Source organism: Trachypithecus francoisi, unplaced genomic scaffold, assembly GCF_009764315.1.
Source record: "Trachypithecus francoisi isolate TF-2019V2 unplaced genomic scaffold, Tfra_2.0 Lachesis_group4, whole genome shotgun sequence".
Classification (NCBI taxonomy): Eukaryota; Metazoa; Chordata; class Mammalia; order Primates; family Cercopithecidae; genus Trachypithecus; species Trachypithecus francoisi.
Genome location: NW_022681469.1, coordinates 42,539,989 through 42,562,619, shown reverse-complemented (window position 1 = coordinate 42,562,619; position 22,631 = coordinate 42,539,989). Strand labels below are relative to the sequence as shown.

Genomic DNA, 22,631 nt, shown 5'->3' with positions numbered 1-22,631 from the left:
GTTAAAGAGTGCTTCATTTTTAAATTTCAAAGCAGTACAGCCAATGGAGGAAAATACAGGTACATTTAGGTACGTTGTGGTGTTTAAGAAATCCTCGTGTAAGTCTGAGAATATTTTCATTTGGGACCCTCTGCTCTAGGTGTTTTTATATGCTGTGTTCTTGCACCGAAATAGAAGGTTCTGTCCCATTCCCAATGTGAATGGTCAGAAGTCAGCCTCATCGTTATTTTCGGAAATCTGTTTTTCTCTTGTGTTGTTTGGTGAAAGTGATAATACAACAACAAAATGGGGGCGAGCAACGTCTCCATAACCCACAGACCCAGTAGGCAGATCCCTGTATCCACAAAAGTTGCTGTACAGTATTCAATGTATAATCTTGGTAAATAACCCTAAGTAGGTGACTGAAAATGTACAAGAGTGCACAAACACATGTTTAAAATTGAGTCGTGCTAAAAAGCTTAAAAAGAGATTGTCGTGTTTTTATTCTACCATTCTTAAGTGGTGATTAGTAGCTCAAGTGGCTAGAAATCTAGCTGAAGAGAGAATACTCAGTGTGGGAGTTAATAAGACCTGCCATGTGTTGTAAAGGCCTAAGATTTAAAAGTTTTTTTAAAAATGAGATAACAAGATGCCTTATTATCCGGCACTCTCAGGGCACTAAGCTTCATAAAGAGGAATGAGGAGGTTCTATGTCTTAAAGCCTGCGCTGCCTAGTAGCAGAATGTTTTATGGTTAAATGAATGAAAATTCTAATTTGATTTTTGGTGTTTTGTAAGAATATTGTGTAGATATTTTACATATAAATTTCATCACTATATTTACTAATTTAAAAACTGACAAAACTTTTAGGTTAAATTCAAGTAACCAGTTAAGTGAAATTTTAACGTTCTTGTCAATTGAGATACCTAAAGGTTGTTTTCATTTTGGGGGAGGAGGATGTGTCCAGTATGGGATCAGAAAACAGAGAGGACTTAAAAGTGATACTTTGATATTACTCTTTCTACGCCTTATTGGTAATTTTCAAAAATAAGCTGTCAAGCTGGGCACGGTGGTTTGCACCTGTAATGCCATCTACTCTGGATGCCAAGGTATGGAGGATCGCTTGAGCCCAGGAATTGTAGACCAGCCTGGGCAACATAGCGAGACCTCTTCTCTAAAAAAATAATACTAAGTTTTGAATACTTTTAAGTTTTTGAGATTTCCGTTCCAGATTGCAAATCTGAGGAAGGGAAGCTGTTAAGATGTATCTAGTACTGTACTTTATATATGCTTGGCTCAGTTAGATCCATTCATTACTTAATTTGTTGTTGTAAGAGGTAGGTGTTCTATTTCCATTTCACAGATGAGTAGAGTGAGGTTCAAAAGCTTTAAGTAGTTCACCCAAGGACAGTCAAGATGAAGGTCTTGTTACATTATGCTCTCTCCTTTTTTTTTTTTTTTTGAGACAGAGTCCCCCTCTGTTGCCCAGCCTGGAGTGCAGTGGTGCAATCTCGGCTCTCTGCAACCTGTGCCTCCTGGGCTCAAGCGATTCTCCTGACTCAACCTCCTGAGTAGCTGGGATTACAGGCATGTGCTATCATGCCCATGATTTTTTTTTGTATTTTTAGTAGAGGTGGGGTTTCACTATGTTGTCCAGGCTGGTCTTGAACTCCTGACATCAGGTGATCCACCTCCCTCGGCCTCCCAAAGTGCTGAGATTACAGGTGTGAGCCACTGTGCCCAGCCAACATTATGCTTTCTTAAACAAAATTGATAAGAACCTCTTTTGGTTTTGTCTCTTCATTTTTAATTTGTTGACAGCTTATTTTGAAAAAGGAGAAACGTTGGTTCTTCCTTTTTTCTTTTTTAGACAGGGTCTCACTCTGTCACCCAGGCTACAGTGCAGTGGTGATCATGCCTCACTGCAACCTCAACTTCCTGGGCTCAAGCAGTCCTCTCACCTCAGTCTCCCAAGTAGCTGGGAGTACACGCAGGCGTGCCACCACACCCAGCTAATTAAAAAAAATTTTTTTTGTAGAGACAAGGTGTCATGATGTTATCCAGGCTGGTCTCAAACTCCGGCTCAAGCTATCCTCCCGCTTGGGCCTCCTAAAGTGCTGGGATTACAGGCATGAGCCATGATTCCTGGCCCTGTTTTAAAAAGTAATACCAAACAAGTAGTGTTAAGTTCTAAATTTTTGTCTTGATCATTTTAGAATAAAGCTTATTATTAACACATTTAAATGTGTTATGCTACTGGTAGGAAGCATTTTAGAAATTAATCTAGAATAATAGTTTTGTTTTTTAAAGTCGTACACAATTGCTTTTTCAGGCTATCACTATGAAATTTAATAATCTTGGCCGGGCGCGGTGGCTCAAGCCTGTAATCCCAGCACTTTGGGAGGCCAAGACGGGCGGATCACAAGGTCAGGAGATCAAGACCATCCTGGCTAACACGGTGAAACCCCGTCTCTACTAAAAAATACAAAAAACTAGCCAGGCAAGGTGGCGGGCGCCTGTAGTCCCAGCTACTCGGGAGGCTGAGGCAGGAGAATGGCGTAAACCCGGGAGGCGGAGCTTGCAGTGAGCTGAGAACTGGCTACTGCACTCCAGCCTGGGCCACAGAGCGAGACTCCGTCTCAAAAAAAAAAAAGAAAAAAAAAGAAATATAATAATCTTTTCTCCTTTGGCCACTGGGTGAATGGGAAATAAATTTAGCTGAAGACCACAATGAAGTTCTTTAAAGCTCTTGTATAGTGTGTCCCATAGACTTTTTTACATAGTTACAGAAACCCTAGACCCAAAACAATTCATTTTCATTCCTGGGTCAGCTGTATTGTACAGTAAAGCATTTTTGTGAATTTGACATTATATGAAATAGTTGTGTAAGACTCAATTGAAAAGACCCATTCCGAAACCTCTCTCTGGATGAGAGATTCAAGTTCCAGAAGGAATACACTTAGTTACTGATGGGAAAGGATCTTTTTTCTTCCTGTAACCCTTTACTTCAGTGATTACAATAATCTATCCCATAGCTTCAACTTTTAGGTCTTTGCAGATGTCTCCCAGGTACATAGCTGTAGCACTAACTTCTTTCCTGATTACTGGTCAGATTTTTATCTGCTAGTCATGTTCACTGGAGATGGTTAATTAGGTACGTTCCAATGGAGCTTGCCTAGAAGTAAATTTATGAACTCCCTTCTTCTTTCCTCTCACACAAAGGGGGATATAATCTATCTTCTCTTGATGATTTTTCTCTTTATATCTTTATTCCCATTATTCCAGTCATCCTGGTTTTTAATTTCAGCTTTATTCTAACTTTTTTTGGCCCCGTACCTTACAATCAACTGGTCAAAGTTGTCACTTCCATCATCAAAATGTATTATACAAATAACTTATTTCTTGCTTGAAAAGTCAATTCATTTATATTAATACTTGGTTTATTATCTCTTCATTGACCTGATTATTAAATAATGTTTGGTAACAAAATTTCACTGTACAAACAGAATGCAACTTGATTATACTTGTTCTGTGCCAACAGTTAAGAAGTAAAGTAAAGAAAAATGTCTCATATCCATTCTTTCCCTTCTGTTGTATTTGCCACTGTTAGGTTTTTACTATAAAGTTTCTAGACTAATTCTTCCTGTTTCCTGTATCTAAGCCATGCTTTATTATGTCATTTCTCTACTCTCAACATTTTAGTGCCTGGATCCTCCATTGCCTTTACAAGGAAGTCCAGCTCTTAAAAAATGGTATTCATGGCCTTGTATTCCGTTTTAACCTAAATAGTTCTGACATTTTCAATATATATTGTTACTTAATCGTGCTGTGAATTTAGAGAGACTTCAGAGAACTACATACTAGTTCATTTCTCTCTCTCTCTTTTTTTTTTTTTTTTTTTTTTTTGAGACAGATTCTCACTCTGTCACCTAGGCTGGAGTGCAGTGGCACAGTCTTGGCTCACTACAACCTCCGTCTCCCAGGCCCAAGCAATTCTCCTGTCTTAGCCTCCTGAGTAGCTGGGACTACAGGCACACGCCTGCGTGCCTGGCTGATTTTTGTGTTTTTAGTAGAGATGGGGTTTCACCATGTTGCCCAGGCTGGTCTGGAACTCCTGAGCTCAGGTGATCTGCCCACCTTGGCCTCCTAAAGTGCTGGGATTACAGGCGTAGGCATGAGCCACCACTCCCAGCCACTGGTCCATTTCCAGCACCTCAGATAAATTATTTAATCTTAGCCTCAGTTTGCTCTGAAATGTTAGAATGTGGTAGTAAGTTACCTTCTTCATTAAGTTGTTATAAGTCTATTGGGCTTGGCGTGTAGTAAGCACACAATAAATTGTAGTTATTTTTCTCTGCTCATGACTTTTCATCTACTTTGAGTATTGGCACTGCTCCCAGGTCTGTCCCCTTTTTTGAAACATGAAAATCTCAGTCATCCCTCAAGATTTAGCTTAGATTACACAGCCTTTTTAGCCTCTCGTCTGAACTCTACAAGAGATCATTAGTATTAAATACAATTTTGCGTAATAGTTATTTGCTTACTGTTTTTTCCCTTTTCCATTGGAATTCCTAAGTGCAGACATAATGTCATCTTTAGCATCTGTCATTACGTGTGCTGAATAGGATGGCTCTATCTGTAGTTTATATACTTCTCCCTTAGTGACTGGCTTCAGAAATTTTGTGTATGTAAAAACAATAGAAGCTGCCATTGTATTTCATAATATTAATGTAAAATTAGAAATGCTCTTATTGGCTGGGCGCTGTGGCTCACACCTATACCCCCAGCACTTTGGAAGGCTGAGGCGGGTGAATCACCTGAGGTCAGGAGTGCGAGACCAGCCTGACCAACATGGTGAAACCCCATCTCTACTAAAAATACAAAAAATTACCTGGGCATGGTGTCGTGCACCTGTAGTTCAAGCTACTCAGGAGGCTGAGGCAGGAGAATCACTTGAACCAGGGAGGCAGAGGTTGCAGTGAGCGGTGATCACACCACTGCATTCCAGCCTGGGCAATAGAGCAAGACTCCATCTCAAAAAGTTAAAAAAAAAAAATTCTTATTAATGAGAAAGTAAACTCAAGCAGAAAGCTATTAATGTAGACAATATTCGTTCCTAATTCCATTCTATAGATAAATTATGTTATTTCACCAATAAAATATGAAAATTTCTGTTGCAGACAGGAACTTGATAGCAGCTATAACATTAGTGGAATTTTTCAGACTTTACACATTAAAGTAAATCTGTGGTAAATTTTCAGTGCATTTGGGAGCCATTTTTGCATAAGTAGTTGGATAGAATAATTGCACGTTAGTGTGAGAATACAGATATGAAAACACTTAGAGAATTTAAATAATTTTTAAGGTTGAAAAGCATGATGGCAAAACTTGACCTGTGGTTCCAAGCTATGACCTAAAAGCCTAATCAGTCACCTGAAGCAAAAATTTGTTAAAGTTATTATAGCAGTAATTTGTAATAAGAGATTCATGCATATCAAAGAAAATGGGGTCTTTGTCTTCTGAAAACCACTCTTCTAACAGGTTCCATAAACATACCCATGGCTGTTGTCAAAAAAGGAGTATTTCATAAATTTTATTTTGAGGATTAAGTACAGTTTTTACATTCTTGCTCTTACAACATATTTACATGTCTCACTATGTATCTTAATGGCTGAGAACTTTTCTTATGCATTCTAATTCACAGTGTTTCTACTGAAAATGACTTTTGAAATCATTTACCTCTATCTTCATTCATTTACCAAATATACTATATTTCACTGATTTCAGTACTGATACTTTTTTATATTTTAAGATCTCTGAAATCAGGCTGCATTGTTCAATCAATGGCTTGTAATATTTCATTGGTAGCATTTTTCCTTTTTTAGTGGTACATAAAGTTAGGCATCTTACATTGATTGTGAATCAGGATAGGCAAGGATATAGTTCAGTAACAAACGTCCTGAAATCTCAGCACAAGAGTATTGAATGTGGGAGCTTTGTACTGCATCTCATTCGATGTATATCTAGTGTGGGTCAACAGAGAGCCCTGCTCAGGGAAGTAATTTAGCTTTCCAGTTGGTTAGAGAGCTTCCATCTAAACTTTTTTCTCAGTCACTGCAGTGGCGGGAAGGAAATGGAATGAATTGCACACTTTTTTTTTTTTGAGACAGAGTCTTACTCTGTCACCTAGGCTTGAGTACAGTGGCACAATCTCGGCTCACTGCTACCTCTGCCTCCTGGGTTCAAGCGATTCTCCTGCCTTAGCCTTCCGAGTAGCTGGAAGGAGCTCACGTCACTTCTCAGATTTCAATTAGCTAAAGCAAGTTACATGTATAAACCTAATTTCAGAAAGGTCAGGGGAAAAGAGGCGAATTGGAATATTTGTGAATAACAATAATGACAACATAGATTAAGTTTTAAATTCACTAAAGTGTTGCGATCACCTGGAAGGTAGATACAATGCAATGTAAAACTATAGATTCAAAGATGAATTGGACATATATAAGATACATACTAAATTGAGTCTAAAAATCTAGAAGATAGAAAAACTACTTCTGCCTAGGGGCATGGTAAACATCAATTGGGGTCAAGCTCATACCAGAGAGTACAACATAGGGAAAAATAACAGGAAAGTGGGAATGAGCAGGCAGTGAGTTTTGTGTAAAAAGAATTCAGTTAAATAGTTGAGTGTCTACTCTATCTTCGGTACTTTTAGAATAAGAGATGCAAAGGTGAATTGTGCTGTTTAACAGCTCACTGTCAGGGTTTTTCCACCTCAGCACTGTTGACAGTTTGGGCCAGATATTGTTGGGCGAGTGGACATCCTGTGCATAGTAGGATGTTTAGCAACGTCCTTGGCCCACGTGATATGCCACTACCACCACCAAGCCTTACCAATCCAAAATGTCTCCTGGTGGACATATTCACCCCTGGTTGAAACCCATGGGTCTAGATAGATTAGAGCTAGTAAGAACAGTTGAGAACCTGGCTTAAGTGGACTTTAGGACCTGGTTTAAAGTCATCCCACAAGAAATGGAGGCAAAAAAGATTGCTAATAGATTTTAGAGTTGGAATCAACAAGACTTGGTAAATGAATATAGGGGAAAGGCATGAGTCAGAGAAAACTGTGAACATTGAAGTCTGGATGACTGGGAATTGGTACCACTAGTAACAACTGGAGAATACGGGATACACAGTTGGGAGGAATAATGGTGAATTTAGTTTTGGTTGTACTGAGTTTGAATTGTTAGTTTGTTTATGTGAAAATGCCTAGCAGATACGGGAGACAGAGAAACAGCTTGAAAAAGAGGTCACCTCCAGAGATTATATAGAGATTTGAGAATCCTTTTTGTGGGTTAAAGCGAGATGGGATAAGCCCTTTAAGACAAAAAGCTTAGACTTAGGAAAGAGGAGAGGGCAGGAAGCATATACTTAATACTTTGATTTGAGGAATAAGAAGTGGAGAGAGACCTAAAGGTGGGGAGAAACCCTTGAAGTCGAAGTGTTACCTATTGATAGCTAGCACAGAGTAGGTGCTCAGGTCACAGAATGTGAAGAGAATTTCAAGAAGGAGCAGTTGCAGAGATTAGGGGTATGAGATTGAAAAAAAGCCTTTGGATTTAAGAGAAAGGAATGAGAAACAAATTACACCTACTGTCTGCCCCGCACTTTAACGTGTATTCTCTCTATTAATTGTGAGAATAACCTTGTTATTATCTTCATTGTACAGACAGGAAACTGGTGCAGTTAAGGCTATTTAAGTGGTGGACTAGGGATTAGTGGCCTTCAAGAGAATAATTTTACTAGTGTTTGGAGCCAGGAGTGGAGAAACATAAGCCAGATAACTGGAGTCTGTAATGAAAAGTATGTATTTTCCCTTTTCCAGAAACGGCCTTTCAGTATTGTTTGCATTCTAAACTACTCATCTTTGAATAACCAGACTCAAGGTCTTTCTCCTCTTCTTTTGTATCCTGACCTATCTCTGCTCCCTTAGCAATTTGTACTTATCTTTGTTATAACATTTACCAATTTTAATAGATTTACCCACTGTCCTTATTTCCTGTGTTCTTCAGAGCCAGGCCTTATGTCTTCATCATCTTGGTAATTCCAGTAGAGTGCCTAGCATGTATTAAATCAGTGATTTTCAACTCTGGTTGCACATTAGAATCAACTGGAGAGTTTATAAACAAAATGAACGCGCAGGTTCCTCTTGTGGGTGCGGCCTGGAGTATCCGTAATTCCTTGTTTTTTTTGTTTGTTTGTTTGTTTTGTTGTTGTTGTTTTAAAGCTTCCGAGGTGATCTGAATGTGCAACTAGGGTTAAGTTTCACTGTATCACTGTATTAGGGGCTCAATTAAATGTCGACTAAAGGATGAGTGGAGACAGTAAGTATAAATTATTCTTGAAAAAAAATTGGTAGTGAAACAAAAGAGGAAAATATGTATTACTACTTTGTTTTTTCCTGCTATTTCATTTTAAGAAATACTTTTTTTGTAAGAGAACATTCTAGGGTGTACAAGGGAAATGATTCAGAAGGGAAAAGGAAATTGAAAACGTAAGATAAAAGAATAGTTTACATAACTTACTCCCTTTTAGTTGATGATAATGCCTACTTTGGATTCATGGGTTTCTTCATATTTTAAATAAATGGTAAAAACATATTTTTTTTTTTTTTTTTTTTTTTAGACGGAGTCTGGCTCTGCCGCCCAGGCTGGAGTGCAGTGGCCGGATCTCAGCTCACTGCAAGCTCCGCCTCCCGGGTTCACGCCATTCTCCTGCCTCAGCCTCCCGAGTAGCTGGGACTACAGGCGCCCGCCACCTCGCCCGGCTAATTTTTTTGTATTTTTTAGTAGAGACGGGGTTTCACCGTGTTAGCCAGGATGGTCTCGATCTCCTGACCTCGTGATCCGCCCGTCTCGGCCTCCCAAAGTGCTGGGATTACAGGCTTGAGCCACCGCGCCCGGCCGTAAAAACATATTTAAAGAAGAATCAGTGTTGAGTTCTGTAGGTGACCCAGTTTTAGGTTAAGTGCTGTGGGTCCTGTTTTTAATTACCAATCAAAATGATAATTATAAAGGAAAAAAATTTTGAGGAAAACTTACTAAAACAAATTACCACTCTTAAGTTTACCCATATTAAAATAAATTCACCTGAAACACAGACATACAATAGTGATCACTTGGTCATAAACTATTTAAATGTCATAGAGTTCAAAAAAGTAGGTTTTTTCTCCTTTTTTACTTCTAATTCTCAAAAGACAGCCATTTTTAGAGAGTTGTGGAAAACAACCTCAAATAATTCTTTTAGTTGAAGTGGAAAAGTGCATAATAGCTCCTTTAATTTTACTACCAGTGTCTAAAGTAGTGACCCTTTTTGGTGTTTCATTTTCTTGAGAATCAAGTAAAACCTGTAATTCATTTTGCAAGGAGACTAGACTAGACAAATTTTACATCTAAAGGCCCTTATAGGACATGGGTGCGGTATCTGGTCACCCTTCAGAATCACCTAGAGAGATTTTCTAAAACATAGATTTCTAGGTCACCATTCTCTGAAAATAGATTCACTGGGTCTAGAATACAGGGTGGGAATCTGTTTTTTCACCTGAGCTTTCCAGGTGAGTCTGACCGCCATTCATATCTGAAAAATTCCTACCGTAATATCTCCTTCCTTGATCATGGTGGCCCATACCATGTGGAAATTATAGGGGCTGTAGGTAGGATTCTCAAATAAAATACTGATGCCTCAGTAAATTTGAATTTAAGCTAAACAGTGAGTCATTTTTAGTACAGGTATTTCCCAGAGTAGTGTACCTTTGGACTGCTGGAGAGTGCAGGGTCCTTTGCCTCTAAATTTAATGCTTCTAGATGGCTGTTTTGGGGCTTTTTGTTGTTGTTGGGTTTTTTTGGTTTTCATTTTTTGTTTTGGTGGTGTGTATTTGTGTACATGTATGTCTGTGTGCTCCCATGCACATACATTGTCTGCTTTTTATACTTTCATCTTTATTTTTTCAGTTGCTTAAGGTTTAAAAACATTTTTTTAAATTTTTGTCAGTTTACCATTTTTATAGCTGCTTTGGTGAGGACTCCATTTCTTGTTAAGGAGTTGTTTTCTTCAGACAGTTTTAAAATCTCCCGAAACTCAAGTTTTACCTTAGTGTGTGAAAACATGTTGCCAAATGTTCAGCAAAGGCAGTAGAACAATCTGGAGAATTCATGGACATAGGCAGGTGAAGTAACTTTAATTTTGCCATCTATTTCTGTAAATTGTGGTAATGAATGACAACCCACAGTAAACTCTCATGTTGTACCCTCATGTTCTGGGTGGTAATTATAAAACTGAAGTAGCACTACCAATTGCTTATGACTTTCAGTAATAAACACATCTTGAAGGGGCATCACAGGCTGAGGGAACCCAGTCACTTCCACCTGTGGCACTTCACCATGGAGCTTGTCTTTGCTTGAGAAAGGTACATTCTGTACCATTAATGCAAAGAGTGACACAGTCAAGGATTGCAAGGCAGAAAGATACATGTGAAGCTTGTGTTCATCCAGCCCTCCTTCCCTTTGTTCTCTTTCCCTGATAAGTTTTTCAGTCTTACTCAGCAGTGTAGGTGTAAGATTGTACATTTCCAAATTCCATATTCCAAGTATCATAGGCCATTAGAAGTACTAGATGTTTTTGCACTCACTACTTTTTCTGAGGTGTCACTCAAGGCCAAAGGCAGCAATTCAAAAGCTGCTGATACTTGCCTGGTTCATCAAGGTATCCCGTAATGATACCAAGGCTTTTGATCACAGCTTCTCATACCCAATATGCCTTACCTTCCATTTAAGGAGGACTAGGGAGTGAGGAACTTCTTGAGGAAAGTAAGGCACCACTACTCCATAAGATTTAGCTACAGGTAGTGTCCTTTCTGGGTCTTTGTGACTCACCTCTTCCCATCACTGTGGTAAATGTTCGGCTTCTGCATGTGTTGGTCTGACATGATGTGTGAATGCCATAACACCAGTTAGTATCACTTGCCTTGGCTCTTTATCTGGCCTCTTGATCATACTAGAAAGAATGTGGAGAAGCTGATTTTTCTTTTTAGATTCAAGATGTAGGCATGTTATATACAATCTGAGGGCATCAGCGCCTCTGTCTGCCAGCAGCACGTCAAGTACAATGTATGGCAAGCAATGCCCAAGCATCAGCACAAGGCGTTTTTCACTGCAGTCAGAGACACTTCTGATCCTAAGCGACATCTGCTGGCACTTGACAAAAAGAAAGTAGTGCATGGTGGAAAGCAGAAAACAGTTTACTGTGGGGTTTATCAAAATGAACTGTGCTTTTACTTGATGGAGAAAATAGCATTCTTTCTTTTCTCTCCTAAGAGAAGGGAGTGGGGAATTCTCTCTAAGAATAGTGGAATCAGGCTGGGCACGGTGGCTCATGCCTATAATCCCAGCACTTTGGGAGGCCGAGGTGGGTGGATCACTTGAGGTCAGGAGTTCAAGATCATCCTAGCCACCATGGAGAAACCCTGTCTCTACTAAAAATACAAAAATTAGCCGGTTATGGTGGTGCTCACCTGTAATCCCAGCTACTCAGGAGCCGAGGTGGGAGAATCACTTGAGTCCAAGAGGTGGAGGTTGCAGTGAGCAGGGATGGTGCCAGTGTACTCCAGCCTGGGCAATAGACCAAGACCCCATTCCAAAAAAAAAAAAAAAAAAAAAGTGGAATCAACAACAACTGGTTTTGAAAGATGAATATCCTTGTTTTTTTTGTTTTTTCCTTGCCTGAACTGTTTACGACTGAATTCTGTTCGCTTTCTTCAGTCTTGTAGGGATTCCAAAGAAGGTTGAATGGAATCACAAACTACCAAATGGCAAAGTGTTCATTTTTGAGGATGGCAATTTTAGGTCTTCTAATTTGCTCCATCAAAGACCATTTGTCACTATGTAATAAATTAATTTTATCTTCCCTATTTGTATACTAACAAGGAGTTCTCTCCAGGTTGAAGAGTAGAACGAGTGAAAGAAGATTGCCTAAAATTGATGTAAGAGCTTCTATTTCATTTTCTTTCACTCCGCTAGCAGTATCCACAAAATCTGTGTAGTGGCACAATCACAGCTCACTGTATCCTTGACCTCCCAGGTTCAAGTGATTCTCCTATCTCAGGCTCCCAAGTTGCTGGGACCACAGGTGCTCACCACCATGCCTGGCTAATTTTTTTTTTTTTTTCTCATTTTTTGTAGAGACAGGATTTTACCATGTTCACCAGGATGGCCTCAAGTGATCCTCCCATCCCAGCCTCCCAAAGTGTTGGGATTTTACAGATGTGAGCCATGGCACCTGGCCAAATTGGAGGTTTTAAAATGTTTATTTTATCCTATAACTCAAAGTTCTGATCATTGTTTTCATCTGAGGTGTTTGTTGATGTAAACTTGCATTCTTCAATAAAAATTCAGTTACTTAGAAGTTTAAAGCACTCAAGAGGTTTGATTGGCTCCTGAATTTCAGGGCTCAGTTTGTAATGTTTTCGTTCCTCTGAAGGAACTTCGTTTTCTGCTGCCTTTGTCAGTTTGGCTCGGATCTTCCTTTGTTAAAATGTTGTTGTATGTCAACCACTTCTCTCCTCCCATCACATCCATTGGCTGATAGGAAACTAAATAACCATACTGTAAATTTATGTCTGAAAAAAAATTAATATGATCTGTGGAGAATCTTGTGTTCTCTTCTAATGTTTAGACTATATGTCACCTTATTTGCTTGCTTAAAACATGTTTTTAAGTATCTGAATTCCTTGCTTCCTGTGTGCCTTGATATGTCCCCAATTATATATCTTAAATTCAGGCTTCACCGGTAAGTGAGATCTTGTTTTAATGGCCTCCTCTTCACTCCATTGGTGGAGGGGTTCTTGCCCTGGAATTGGGGTGTTGACAGAACATACAAAATCTGAAATCTGACACTGGACAGATAAGATTGACAGCAGTTCATTAATCACAAATACTCAGCAGCCCAGGAGAGAGGAGACAGCACACTACGCAGGCCCACATAGGAGTTGTGCTTGGGAACAGGGTGAAGAACAGTCAGGGGCTGTAGGAGGCAGACTTTTAGTAAGTATCAAGAGGGTGGAGTGATCCCTGGTTCTCAGGACGTGATCCATTCATTCATTGTTTTGATAATTCCAAGGGCTGGCGGTGACCTGAAGCTTGCTACTCAGGGGTAAGAAGGAACTGTGTCTGTTCCCTGTGATAAAAGATTGTTTGGCTAGGGGACCTTGTCTATGGGAGCAGAGTGAAGAGAACTTGCAGTTAGGCCATTCAAGGTTCTCCCTGTTTTCCCAAAGTGTCAAGGCACTGTAATATTGAGCCTTAATTTTAGGCCTTAAACCACAAGTCTCAATAGTGCTAGTTAGTTATCAAAGGTATTTGCTAATGATTGCTGTACTAAATAATGTATCAAGAAGTTTTTAATAGTATAATTTGATCTTAGAGTTTTCCTTTCTGTATGACCTTTTCTTCTGATACTTTGCAAAGTTTAAGATATTCTGCTGCTGTATGCAGTTTCACCACAGTAGATAAAAGATGGCCACATCATGTATATGAAGTGATATGGTGACAGGAAAGACAAAAGTTCTTGTTTGAGAGACCTAATGGAGTGATAAGGCTCCAGTTCTGTGTATGTGTGGGATGACAAAGAATGGATAGGTTGTAGGAGCTAGAAAGTGGCAGAAAGATTACAAAGGTAATAGCTATTATTTGAGTGCTTACTCTGTGCCAAGCGCTTAGTTCTAAGTGTGTTATCTCATTTACTGCTAGTGAGGAAACTGAATTTAGTTTGCTTAAGGTCATGCAAGTAGTAAGCAATGGAACTGTAGTCTGAATCCCGGCTTAATGTTATTTAAGAGCTTATGCTGTTAACAGTTAATATTTTACAGCCTTAGAAGAGTCTTATATATCATGCTAAAGACTTTGAACTTAATCTTGTTGGCATTGGGGAACCATTGAGTGATCTTGACAGGGAGGAAACATCAGAATTTACATTGAAAAATACCAGTCTGGTGGCAAAGTGGAAAATGAATTTTGGAGAAAGATGAGGCCAGAGGCAGGATAGCTTTATAACAATCCAGGAACAAAGTGCCTGGGTCCGAATAAAATGGAATGGAATCAAATAAAAGGAATATGGACTTGAGACAGATACTGATCATGTGACTGACTGTAGGAGAGAAGTGTGGAATAATTTCTAAGTAGTGGCAATAATTTTATCGGGAACCGAAGGCAATACATTTGAATGAGAAGAGAAGTTCAAGGTATCTTTGAGGCATTTTGATGGAGATCCCTAATAGATAAATTATAGTTAGAAAAAGGGTAGGATCTTTATCTTGAGTGAGGTTATGATAAGTGTGTAGATTTGAGAGTTACTGTGTGGTGATGATGGAAGCAATGATTTCCAAGGATTACCTAGAGATTTATTTCATAACTCACAAAAGAATCGTCATGGAAGACTTTATGCTGTATTGGGAGGCAGCTATGTAAAAAGCTGAGGACTTCATCCAGAGACTTCATTCAGATCTTAATTCTGGATCTTTGTTTTCTCTTTCCTAAATTAAGGGTAATGTCAGCTATATGAGAATAATCATAGATAATATTGTATTTTATTAGGGCCTGAGGTATAAGAGTTGAGAAATAATGATGCATGTCATCTCCCTTAGTTTTTACCTTTGAAAACTGAGGTTTACAGAAGTTAAAATAAAAACAAAATCTTGGCTACAGATCATTTGCCTTTACTTACGTAAAGCCCCACATCTTAACTGCACATTGCCACCATCTTTCTCTCCTGTGTTGCTATTACTGGTGTTTGAGGTGAGCAGGGTCAAGTGGAGGGGGAAGGGTGACATCCCAAATAAGAAGAAAGGATGTTGATATATGACAAGTGAACACACTGCAGACAGCACAGTAATACATGGGCATAAGCCACCCTTGAACACTGTAGGGCACGACGAAACTAACATATAATCACTTGAAAATGTCTGTACTCCAGGTCTATATTTAAGAATATTGGCCAGGCGCGGTGGCTCACGCCTGTAATCCCACACTTTGGGAGGCTGAGGCTGGTGGATCATGAGGTCAGGAGTTTGAGACCAGCCTGACCAACATGGTGAAACCCCATCTCTGCCAAAAATACAAAAATTAGCTGGGCGTGTGGCATGCACCTGTAATCCCGGCTACTCAGGAGGCTGAGGCAGGAGAATCATTTGAACCCAGGAGGCAGAGGTTGCAATGAGCAGAGATCGTGCCACTGCTCTCCAGCCTGGCAACAGAGTGAAACTCCATCTCAAACCAAGTAAAAAGAAAAGAATACTGGGACTATGCTAATGCAGGCATACTTCTTATCTACTGCTATTGCTGCTAATAATAATAGCTAATATTATTTATTCACCCAAGATCACATAGCTAATGACTAGTAGAGATTAGAAATCCAGCCTGGTCAGTCTGGCTCTAGAGACCATACTATAAACCATTACACCAAACTGTCTCTTTTTATTAGGATACGTTTTTGTGATTTTTGAATGTAAATTATTTGAAAATTAACAATCTATCTACAGCAGCAGTCCCCAGCCTTTTTGGCACCAGGGACCCATTTCATGGAAGACAGTTTTTCCACAGAGGCTAGCGAGGTGGGGATGAATGGGGCAATGTTTCGGGATGAAACTTTTCCGCCTCAGATCATCAGGCATTAATTAGATTCTCATAAGGAGCACAGAAACTAGATCCCTCGCATACACAGTTCACACTAAGGTGTGCGTTCCTATGAGAATCTCATGCTGCCGCTGATCTGACAGGAGGCAGAGTGCAGGTGGTAATGCTTGCTTGCCCACTCCACCTCCTGCTTTGTGACCTGGTTCCTAACAGGCCCCAGACTGGTACCTGTCTGTGGCCTGGGGGTTGGGGACCCCGATCTACAGAATTGCATTAGTGATAACTCTCAAAATGTTCATTTCATTGAAATACTACATTCTCTGACCATTTTGAATAAATGGGAATTTATTTGTGCTTATAGATTTATTCAGCCTGTAATCAGTAACTACTGATTACAGAGTATGGGGCAGAGGAAACAGATTCTGCCTTGAGGGGAGGTTAAATGTTTTTTATTCAGCTAATATTTGAGGGTCTGCTATTTGCCAGGCACCATTTTAAGCACTCACATATGGCAGTATATAGGCAGTTTCTCCCGCTCTGATTTTTTTTTTTCTTCCCAGACTACATCAGTGCTAAACTTTGAGGATTTTGAAAGCAGAGGGCCTGAAAAGTTGGTCAATTGTTTTAAAGTAAATTAAGATAAATATGTTTAACCATAAGGCCGGGCGCGGTGGCTCAAGCCTGTAATCCCAGCACTTTGGGAGGCCGAGACGGGCGGATCACGAGGTCAGGAGATCGAGACCATCCTGGCTAACACGGTGAAACCCCGTCTCTACTAAAATATACAAAAAATTAGCCGGGCGAGATGGCGGGCGCCTGTAGTCCCAGCTACTCGGGAGGCTGAGGCGAGAGAATGGCGTAAACCCGGGAGGCGGAGCTTGCAGTGAGCTGAGATCCGGCCACCGCACTCCAGCCTGGGCGACAGAGCGAGACTCCGTCTCAAAAAAAAAAAAAACCATAGATGACATATCAAAAAAGTACTCATTTGTCTTGCTTTATTATAAAGTCTAAACTAGAGCAGTTTATTTTTGAGTTTCCAAAATCATGAGTTGGTTCAAATAATTGTAAACAAACAACAGTAGATATGATTACATTTTAATTAATCAGAACTCAAGTAATTAGAATCCTCTATTTAATCCAGAATTATTTAACTTGATTTTAAGGGGATGATGGCTCATTGTGAACTGCAGCAATGCCTACTAGAATTTTTTTTTTTTTTTTTGAGAGGGAGTCTCACTATGTTGCCCAGGCTGGAGTGCAGTAGCGCAATCTCAGCTCACTGCAACCTCTGCCTCCCAGGTTCAAGCAGTTCTCCTGCCTCAGCCTCCCGAGTAGCTGGGATTACAGGCATCTGCCACAGTGCCCAGCTAATTTTTGTATTTTAGTAGAGATAGGGTTTCACCATGTTGGCCAGGCTGGTCTTGAACTCCTGACCTTAGGTGATCCACTCGCCTCGGCCTCCCAAAGTGCTGGGATTATAGGCGTGAGCCACTGTACCCCGCCTTTTTTTTGAGACCGTCTTGCTCCGTCGCCCAGGCTGGAGTGCAGTGGTGCAATCTCAGCTCCCTTTATCCCCCCACATTCAAGCGATTCTCCTGCCTCAGCCTCCCGAGTAGCTGGGATTACAGGTGCCCAGTACCACACCTGGCTGATTTTTGTATTTTTAGTAGAGACAGGGTTTCTCCCTGTTGACCAGGCTGGTCTCCAACCCCTGAGTTCAGGCGATCTGCCCACCTTGGCCTCCCAGAGTGCTGGAATTACAGGCGTGAGCCACCACGCTGGCCATGGAAAGTCTTTAAAGTCAGTTGGTGAGGAGGATTAGAAAATTAATTTGCTTTCACATTACTTACATTGATATTTTTGTAGTGTTAACCAAAGCCTCTATTAAACTCTAGAATAGCATCACTTCTTGCTGCCTGCTAATATTATTGAATATTTAGGACTTTCTTGAGGAAGTCACATTCTTAGAATTACTTGTTGAATGATGACTGCTAACTTCTTTGAATACTTATCAGAAGGGTTGTTGGAATTTACTAAACTATAAGACGTATTTTTTTATATCTCTGACAAAGAAATAATTTATATTGTTTAAATAGAACTAATATGTAAGTTTTTTTTTTTTTTTTTTTTGGTCCAGTGGGGAAAAGAAATATACTTTAGCAAATAGTTCTAGAATGTTTTATTTATCCATATAACAGTGTAATAAAAAAGAAATAGAGCCCCATCACACATAAGACACAAAAATCAGTCCTGGGCAGATTGAAGAACTAAGTACAAAGAGCAGAACTTTAAAGTTAGAAAAAATATAGGAGAAACCACCCAACCTCAGAGTAGAGAAGGAATTTTTTCCCCAGTCTTTAAATACTTGACTGTATTAAGGGCATTCTCTTACAAAACTACAGTACAATTATCAGGCCGGGCGCAGTGGCTCACACCTGCAATCCCAACACTTTGGGAGGCCAAGGTGGGCACATCACGAGGTCAGGAGATCGAGACTATCTTGGCTAACACGGTGAAACCCAGTCTCTACTAAAAATACAAAAAATTAGATGAGCGTGGTGGCGGGAGCCAGTAGTCCCAGCTACTCCAGAGGCTGAGGCAGGAGAATGGCATGAACCCGGGAGGCGGAGCTTGCAGTGAGCTGAGCTCATACCACTGCACTCCAGCCTGGACGACAGAGCGAGACTCCATCTCAAAAAAAAAAACAGATTACATCACTAATGCACCTTCCCCTCCACCCCCCAGGTCCAAAATCTAAACCAGAATCACATTGAATTTTGTTGTAATGTCTCTGGTCTTGCTTAATTTGAAACAGTTTGTCAGCATTGTTTAGTTTTCATGACCCTAACTCTTTTGAAGAGTACAGACTCGTTATTTTGTAGACTGTCCCTCAAGTTTAGTTTGTTTGTTTCCTGATAATTAGATTCAGCCTGTGAATTTTTAGCAAGAGTGTCACAGAAGTGGTGTGTTCTCAGTGTACATTCTCAGGGGGCACATGATGTCAGTTTTTCTGTTTTTCTTAGTACTGTTGATAACTTTGGTCATTTGATAAAGGTGGTGTATGGCAGGTTTCCTCAGTGTAAAATTACTATTCTTTATAATTAAGTGTCACCTGGAAAGATACTTACAAACCATGTAAATATCCTGTTGTTTTATTTTTCTGCCCACCAACTTTAGCCTTCCCTGATGATTTTTGCTTGCAAGAATTACTGTGGTGGTCACCCAAGGTGGTTTTCTAATTCAGTCCCTCCTTTTACATTTATTAATTGGAATTCTATGATGAAGGGCTTTTCATTTTCCCCCATTTGTTAGTTTATTTCTTTATGCCAGTATGGACTCATAGATTCTTGTTTTATTCTATGGGTTACCATTCGTTACTACCATTATTATATAATGGGTTGCTTGAAGAATTAGTTGTTTGTTTTTTTTTTAACAAAATAAGCCCATAAGAAAAACAAAATATGAAAAAATAATGCTTGACAGTATTACTTTTGTATTGTCTCAGACAGTTGATGGGCAGAATTTTTTTTTTTTCCCTCAGGGCTCACATGTATTTTGGATATTTGAACACACCACTTTTATCTTCTGTATAGATAGCTTTATAGTGACTAGTGGTGTGTGCTCTTCTACAAGAAACACAATAGAATGGAACATATTTTTTATGTTATATTTGTTACCTATGTGTATATTTTATACCACATAATGTTTGGAATCAAGAGAAAAAAAATATAATTTCAGGATTTAACTCAGGTTATACTTGAAACATACATAACAATTTTAAAAAGGCAAGGATGAATCTTGAAATCACGAAATACTACTACATACCTAAGAGTACGACTAAAATAAAAAGGACATAACACCCAGTGCTGGTGAGGATGCAGAACAACTGGAATGCTCATACATTTCTGTGGAAATGCAAAATCATTCAACCAGTATGGAAAACAGTTTGGTCATTTCTTATAAAATTAAGCAAGCACACACCATAGGACACAGCAATCCTACTCCTAGGTATCTACCCTTTAGAAATGCCAACTTATGTTCATATAAAAACTTATTCACAATTGCTCAAAACTTCAAAACTGGAAACAATCTACCACCCAAATGTCCATAAATGGGTGAACAGACAAATAAACAGTGGTACATTTACACAATGAAATATGACTCAGCAATTAAAAGGAACAAACCATTAATGTATGTGACAACTGGAATGAACCTCAAAAGCATTATGTTGAATAAAATAAGCCAATCTCAAAAGGTAACACAGTAACTCTACAGTATTCCCTATATATGACATTCTCAAATAAACAATATTAGAGCAATGAAGAAAAGATGGATGGTTGAAGCTCTCTATAGGTTAACTTTTCAAAACTACTCTATACTTCTTGATGTGATTGTTGTGAGATATGCCTATCTGCTGCCAGGGGCTTTATCATGGAGGAATGCAGTTAATTTCCCACCTGTAGCCCCTGGTCCCCAACAAAACTATGCCCCCAAAATCCTGAATTAGATTAGAAATGCAATAAAAGTAATAACTCTTTCATGATTTTGACTCCAGTTTGTCCAGAATTGACTTTGAAGAATAACATGTGGAGGAAGATGGTGGATAAGGAAAAAAAAGATTTAGCAGTGGGCCTAGAAATGTATCTAATAATTCACTAGACTCTTTTTTAAAAGCTGTAATTCCCAAGGGCAAATGGAATGTATTTACTTACCCTCCATGTTTGTTAAACTTTAAGGAAATACATTTGTAATTGTTTTCAGAAATTCTACTCTTGGGATCTCTTGTTAACTTGTATGATTTTTTTTTTCTTTTTTGCATTTAGAAATGAGCTAGAATAAATAATTTTTAAAATTAAAATCAGCGAGGAGGAATGTTGAGTCTGTAGCAGTGGATAAAAAATACCTGGATGATTGAACGATACCTTCTTAGGAAGACAGTCAAACTTTTGCTTTGAGAGACACACTCTTTTGTCTGGGGCCTGAGAAATCCAAAGGTCAGATTCTTAACCTTTTGAAATTCAGAAAGAACCAGATTAAAGTATTTCAGGCACGGCTGGTTTAATCCACATTGTGTGTGGGGTTCTCAGCCAATCTGCTCCCTTGACCTCCCAACCCTTAGTGGTACTTTTGACCCACCATTCACTTTGGATGTTGTGGAAGACAAGTAATACCTTTTGATTACTGTGTACATTTAGTGCAACAGCAAGAGCAAATAAGTTCATAGAATAAAAATGCAGTACAGATCATTTTTGCTTTCTTGGTGAAAACCCAAAATAGAGCTGACGAAAATTCTAAATGGTATATTGCCTTTTTTGGAAACAACTAAAATTTTTAAATCTCAACTAGTTAAATGCATTACTAAATATACTATATGTATACTGCTTGCTATCAGGAATTTAATTTAGCCAGTTTTATAGGTAGTGTTTGTATAAGTCATTAGGAGTGTTAATAATTACCTCAAAATTCTAAAAGTGTTTTGTTACCACATTTTTAATTTCTTGCCTGTGGTAGTGATCAAAAGACTTCAGTTTAAATACTTCCTAACAACTCCTTATCTCAATAGGAAGGGGATAGGGGCAGAAAGGGGATAAGAAAATGAAGATATTTACATAATCATAATAGGCTCCAGTGTATGTTTGGCGTGCACAGTGGCCTATGCCCTACTCTATCCTTGCCTTTTTAAAATTGTTATGTATGTTTTACCTTTTAATAGTACTCTGTTTAGTAGTACTCTAATGTTTTAGAAGCAGTATATTTTGAAAACACATAAAAATTTTTTTCAATTAGTATATAGTAAGTACTCTTGTTTGATGACTTTTAGCACATGTATAAATCAATGTAACTACCAAAATCTAGATATATACTAGTACAGTTCCATCAACCCCAGAACTCCGTTTCTTTTCCCCCTCTCATTTCTCTGTTTGTAGTCACACTCTTACCCTTCCCCACCCCTCAGCCTCTAGCAACCATCCATCTTTTCTTCATTGCTCTAATATTGTTTATTTGAGAATGTCATATATAGGGAATACTGTAGAGTTACTGTGTTACCTTTTGAGATTGGCTTATTTTATTCAACATAATGCTTTTGAGGTTCATTCCAGTTGTCACATACATTAATGGTTTGTTCCTTTTAATTGCTGAGTCATATTTCATTGTGTAAATGTACCACTGTTTATTTGTCTGTTCACCCATTTATGGACATTTGGGTGGTAGATTGTTTCCAGTTTTGAGCAATTGTGAATAAGTTTTTATATGAACATAAGTTGGCATTTCTAAAGGGTAGATACCTAGGAGTAGGATTGCTGTGTCCTATGGTGTGTGCTTGCTTAATTTTATAAGAAATGACCAAACTGTTTTCCATACTGGTTGAATGATTTTGCATTTCCACAGAAATGTATGAGCATTCCAGTTGTTCTGCATCCTCACCAGCACTGGGTGTTATGTCCTTTTTATTTTAGTCGTACTCTTAGGTATGTAGTAGTATTTCGTGATTTCAAGATTCATTTCTCTACTGACTAATGATATTAAGCATCTTTTTATGCACTTACCTGTCTTATATATCCTCTTTGGTGGCAAAGTGTCAAGTCCTTTGCTTACTGTTTTCTTGCTGTTGGAGTCTTGAGGGTACTTTATATATTCTGAATAAAAATCCTTTGTTGAGTATGCAATTTGATGATATTTTCTCCACTTTGAAACTTGCCTTTTCATTCTTAACAGAAGTCTTCCACAGAGCAGGTTTTACATTTTGATTAAGTCCAGCTTACCAGTTTATTGTTTTGTTTTGTTTTAATGGATCATGGTTTTGGTATCATGTCTGTGTGTGGACAAAACACCTATTTTTTTTTTTTTTCTATTCTCCCACTCAGCACAACAGTCAACACAGAAGACTTCTGTGACCCAGTGTTTGGTGGGGAGAGGTAGGAGTCCCCCACCAAAAATCAAGCAATCAGTTTTACAGTGGACACCGGC

At 39.0% G+C, this 22,631-nt stretch overlaps 1 protein-coding gene across 3 annotated transcripts in view; it reads left to right on the top strand.

Annotated features, from left to right (window-relative positions):
• The window catches only part of CAPZA2 (capping actin protein of muscle Z-line subunit alpha 2), a 57,198-nt gene that overhangs the window by 1,253 nt on the left and 33,314 nt on the right, over positions 1-22,631 (top strand). The gene's annotated exons all lie outside the window — the stretch shown is intronic.